A 6,395-nucleotide genomic window follows, 5' to 3' on the forward strand; every position below is an offset into this window, starting at 1 on the left:
CCCAATCTAGAATCAACGGTCTTAGACCGTTTCGGCGCCGGCAGCGACTGCACCGGAGCCTGCCTCAGCTCACGCAACTGCAACTCAATCTCTAACTCGCGCCGCCTGGCGGCCTCCTGCAACTCCAACAAAGTCTCACACCTCTGCGTAGACATAAATTGTCTGATATCCCTCTTGAGCATACTCAGATATCGAGACATCTGAGCCTGCTCCGAAGCGAACTCAGGGAAGAAATATCGCCCTCTCAGTGAACATCCGGGTGATCTCAGTCACCGACTCCGAATCCTGCTTCAGCTCCAAGAACTCCTGAGCCAATCTCTCTCTCTCAACCCGCGGAACATAACGAGTGTTAAACATCTCTCTGAACTGATCCCATGAAACCGTAGCCCTCTGTGCATCTGAATACGACCCCGTAGTCAATCTCCACCAATCCTTTTCCCCAAGCCTCAACAGGTTCAGAGCACACCTCACCCTCTGATCAGCAGGGAATGAACACGTGAAGAAACACCCCTCCACATCCGATAACCATCTCATAGCAATAATCGGGTCCTGAACTCTATCAAAGGTGGGAGGCTTCGTATTATCGAAGTCCCGATACTGAAAACCCCAACCAACTCCTCCTCCTGCCGCTGCTACAGCCGTTGTAGCTGCCGCGGCAGCCGTCTCTGTGAGAGCTGCATAGCGCTCATCAAAATACTCCACCATGGCGGTCTTGATCGACCCAAACAGCTCCGGTAGCTCGGCTCGGAACAACGCAACAACCTCATCATGCAGGATCTCATGAATCCTCGCATCCAACTCGCACGTGTTCATCTAACCGATAACCTCGGGTGGTACTGACCTGCCCGGAATTCCCTCTCCTGCTCCCGATCCTGACCCGGATCCACTCCCAGCACGCCTCGAAATCTCCATACTGAAAATAAACCACAAAATCTCAGACATTTCCCACTATCCCGGGAACCAACTCTCAACCCAACCCTAGAGGTCATGGTTTCCCTGATACGCGTATGGGTCTTGTGCTTTCAGTAGTACGGGCCCATACTACCTTCCACACCTACCCATATTTGTATGAAGTACTACCACAACACCCTAGTGACAAATATACATAGCAAGCGCTCACTCCTCACTCCTAGAGGAACACTGGAAATCTCTCACAAGGAAACCCTAGGCTAACAGGCATCATAAATCAGGCAACATTATCATGAAATCCTAAAGATCTCTAGCCTAGCACTACCATGTTGTTCTATCAAAGCTCAATAAAACCAATATCATGTATGGTATTTTTTGGGGTTACTTACTGGCTCCGGCTGATCGTACCTCCGCGTCCTCCTTTACTTATTTCGAAAACCATTTTAAATTCTCTTTTCAAAACCCTCCTCGATTTGAGACTGGAGTCACACAAGTGTTTCTCCAATTCACTCAAACCAAGGCTCTTATACCAACTTGTAACACCCAAAAATTTCAATAAAATTTAAACTTTACAAAAACAACCCAATTCATTATGTTATTACAAAAAGGTTTTCAATACATTTATTATCAGAGTATTCCCAGGTCCATATCATAAAACATAAACACGAGGAGCGGTACGATCACGCCTTTGCCTTGCCACGGTCTCCTGAAGAACCTAAAAAACAATAAACCACAACTGTAAGCCCGAAAGCTTAGTGAGATGCCCCTAAAATACCAACCACATATACCATACACGTAACATGCCATATCATATCGAATCACAGGACAACCATGCATATCGGGTCTACTGTGTGACTGGTCCGCCGTGTCGGGCCTTCAGTCCACCTGGTCCACCCTCCGAGTCCAGTCATGTCCCTCGAGTCTGCAGTGTAGTTGGTCCGCCCGCACCTGGCCTTCAACCCACCTGATCCACTCTCTAAGTCTACAGTATGACTGGTCCGCCCGCATCGGGCCTTCAGTCGGCCTGGTCCACTCTCCGAGCCTCAGCAGGTCTCGTCCGCCCTAGTGGGGCCTACAGCCTATCCGGACTGCTCGCTGGGCCTTCGGAACAACTGGTCCGCCCTGGGTATCTTGGCCTACAGCACAAAGCAGGACCCGCCTCAACCCCTCTCCAGTCCAAACAACCATGTGCACATAAACATACAATCACATAACAATTCATATTCAATCAAACCGATCTAGCAGATCACGTAACATAACATACTCTAAGCAGGATACCGACCTAACCGGTCACTAGCATAGCATCACCCTATATACCAGGATACCGACGTTAACCAGGTCCCTAACGAATACCCTCCTAACTACCATGATGCAAACATATCAAAGCAATAACATAACAACAGATACCCGGATCTCAATCCGATAAAGGGCCGGCCTTGGTGCCTTAGACCCCTTTGATATAGTGAGGATAACTCACCTTGCAACTGCTGATTGAAAAGATAAGATCACACTGCTCCAATCTCCGACACGACTTCACCCCTGATAAAGCTGAAAGACTAAACCCAATAAATACCACAAAATACCAAAATGCCCTTAGAAGTCAACTCATCAACTCTTGGTCAAAGTCAAAGTCAAAGTCAACCTCCTGACTGGCTCTACTAGCCGAGTCAACCCGACGACTCGCCGAGTTTCTCAACTCTGAAAAACCCATCTCAACTCACTGAGTCATCCCTTGACTCACCGATTCTTAGCTTAACCAGAAAAGGCTAGGACCTCAAGATCAGACTCGCCGAGTCCAAGAATAGACGCACCGAGTCCAAGGCTATCTTCAACCAACTCGCCGAGTTGTTCTTCCAACTCGCTGAGTTTCTTCCTATCTTCAAGCAACTCTCCGAGTACACCCATGTGACTCGCCGAGTACCACTTGCTCTTAACCCATACAGAGGCTTTCCAAGCAATGCAGGGGTTCCAATCCACATATCTACTTTTCCACAAGCTATCCCTCACGTAAAGTTGCAAACTTTACGTGAATCCAAAGAGATCTAAGCATAATATGCTCTAGGGCTAGGGATTGGGACACAAGAACTTCACCAACAACTCTTAAGCATAGACTTTCTGGCTTTCTGGATCATTAACCACTTAGATCTGAGGTAGCAACCTCAGATCTTACACCAAACTTGAGATGGACCTCATACATACCACAAAAACCCCCACAATTGATTGATTTAGATGCACAAAAGCTCAAACAGCAGATTATTACCTCAAATGAAAGTCTCCAACTGAAGAATAAGCTAAATCTCTGCAAAGCCCCTTGCTCCAACCTTCTTGTTCTTCACTTCACTTACAAGATTTCCTCCTCCAAGGCTCTAAATGCTCTCCAACTCTCTCACAACCGATAGCTAGGGTTTCTGGACTTCAAGAGAGAGTAAAGAGGCTGGGGAGAGGGTTTTATGTTCATTATATAGGGCTAAATCCCCGGGATTAGGGTTTTCTCCATACAGCACCAACTCGCCGAGTCAACCCTTGAGACTCGCCGAGTTGGTCACTTATCACTCGACCAACATCGCAACCCTACTCGCCGAGTCCACCCATGGACTCGCCGAGTTGCCCTTTCACATTTTCACTTTGAACCCTGAACTTGCACTCCTGAACTCCGGATGTTACATGTATCATGTTGGCCAAGATGATAGCCGAGCTCCAAAAGTCCTATGAGGACTAATACCCTTTTGAGATGCACAAGGACTTGATGGACCGCTACCATAAATGTGGTCGCCAAGAGAGGTATGACATCATCTGCTCCATTATATCAACTCGGATGAAGGATGGTGAACCCATCACTGGTCACTTGTAGAAAATGCAATGGTATGTGGACCGGTTGTTGAAGCTAAATATGAAATTCCCCAAGGAGTTGGCAATTGATATCATTTTGCACTCCTTACCTTCTTGTTTTCATCAATTCCGAATGACATACCACATGAACATGGAGGAAGTTACACTCAACAAACTTCAAGGAATCTTGAAGACCGCCGAAATTGGTCTTAAGAGTAAGTCGGTTGTTAGCACTCCTACTCCTACCGTGGCCCCTTTCTTGGCAATCAAGCAAGGCAAAGGGAAGAAGAGGAAGAGCCCCTCGAAGGGTACCAAGGGAAAGTCCCTTGATGGCTCCTCTTCAATTGGAACCAAGAAAGGTTCTGTCACTCCTTCTGATAACCATAAAGAGGCTGACTGCTTCTATTGACACAAAAAGTCGCACTGGAAGTGAAACTGCCCAAAGTATCTGCAAGATGTGAAGGATGGGAAAGTGAAACCCAACCATGCAGGTATTTACGCTATATGGTCTAATAACTCACCCCATTCTAATTCTTGGGTCCTTGATACTGGTTGTGGTATTCAAATTTGTTCTGAATTGAAGGGACTAAGAAGAAGTGAGGATGTGGAGCATGGGAAGATAAGCTTAATCACGGTGAATAAGAAAGCATCACTTGACACCAAGATTGGAGTTTATACTTTGTTGGTATGTAGTGGGTTAACATTAGATTTGAATAAATGTTGTTACTCATCTAAAATGGTGAGGAATATTATTTCTTTTCATTCTTTGTATAAAAAGGGTGTAACAACCCGTTATTTCATATCAAAGTAATGACTGGAAGTCAAAAAAATTATAATCTCTTAGTGTCATAACAAAAATTTCATCAAAAACGTAATGTGCAAATGTCTCAGTTTGAGTATACTAAGTGGTAGATATCATAATAAGGTTTCCAAAAATATAAAGAGCACAAAAATTCAAGTTGTAACGAAGAAGTTATGACCATTTGAAGATCCGTAGCAATACCGGTAAAACGTTGTTAAGCATAAAACAAGAAATTTCAATAAAATGCTTTTTAACCTTAAGTATCAAAATGAAAGTCGTAGATATCGTCAAACCATAAAAATTCATAAAAAGAACACCCACATCTGACTTCATATGAGGAAGTTATGATTTTTCGAAGTTTCATACATAGCAATAGACAGCTAAAAACTCAAAATAGAGATCGAGCGACTTTTGGCCAACACGACCTAAACGAGAATCGAAGATCTCGATAATAGTAATACAACGGTAAAAAGACAGATGAAAATGGACGTCGAATGAAGAAGTTATGAATTTTTAATGGACTTTTCCAGTTACAGCCTGTTAAAAATATATTATTAAAAATAAATCAAAACTAGCCTTTGAAGTCTAAATGAAAGTTGTAGAGTATAGTCTCACCTACACGTGGATATAAAGAACTCCAAAAATGGAGCTCGTACGTGAAACTTACATAATTTAGAAGTTTGGAAATTCAAATTACGCCTCACGTAATGGATTATGCCCCACGTACCAGGCGATGCTAGTTCACTATAAACAGTGCTCTGATACCAACCTGTCACACCCCCGAACCAGACGGCAGAAATGTCTGAGGGCTCAAGTGACTTAAATTGAATATCATCACAATGAATATACATGAATCATAACATAAACATCACCATGCATCAATATATTACAACTGACTTTGTTCACATCAAGTACATTGTTTTAAAATTACAAATCCATAACATAAATTATTTGATAGTTTTCAAAATCACAACACCCTAACATACTTGGTACTACTCCTCAGCTTACATGTTACCTGAGAATACAAGTTTTTATGAAAGCGGTCTGCATATGGAATGTTGGTGAGTTCATAAGCAGGTTTGATATGAAAATGTTTTGTGTAGTTTGTAAGAAAACAAACCAGAAAATCCGATATTTTTTTGAAAAGACCATTGTTTATATAAGAGTGTGAAGATCCGTAAATATATGCATGATGATTTCAAAACGTGTATAATTGAAAAGCTTTGTATTAAAAGTACAAGCAAAAAATGTTAAACTTCCCCGTAAAACCCAATGTTTTCCGACCATAAAAAAAATATCATATAACTGTTCGAATTGTTATTCCATCACTTAAATGATTTTTGATTTACCTTGATTACTTGATTATTATTGGGTTTATTTATCTGAGTCGTTATAACCATGCATGATAATCACTAGTTCGTCTGTCTTGGCACTCTGGTGAACGTCAGAATTGATCTTAAGATTTTGTCACCCTAGACTAGCCTAGTCTAACTGTAGCGAATAGCTGAGGTGTGGGGGAGTCACCTCCATATAGATCTATACACAAACTCTCGCTCTCCCTCCAGGAGACTTTAATTATAACTACAAACTACGACCAACACACGTTGGTGCCACCCGTTATTACTCACTAAATCCCGATTGACTTTGATAACTCTTGATTATTGACTCGTATTTGTTTACTTGGATTGACGATAGGCCTAATAAAAGGGGAGAAGAGGATTACAAATCCTACTAATCATACGTGTTATTTAAGGCTATTGGATATGTGCAGGACACGTTGGCCCATTTCGCATTTGATTCACTTGGACCTTACTAGGAATGCTAATGGGCCACTAAGACCCAATAGCACTTAAAA

The sequence above is a fragment of the Lactuca saligna genome, chromosome 3 (genome assembly GCF_052625555.1).
Source record: "Lactuca saligna cultivar CGN05327 chromosome 3, ASM5262555v1, whole genome shotgun sequence".
In the NCBI taxonomy this organism is placed as follows: domain Eukaryota; kingdom Viridiplantae; phylum Streptophyta; class Magnoliopsida; order Asterales; family Asteraceae; genus Lactuca; species Lactuca saligna.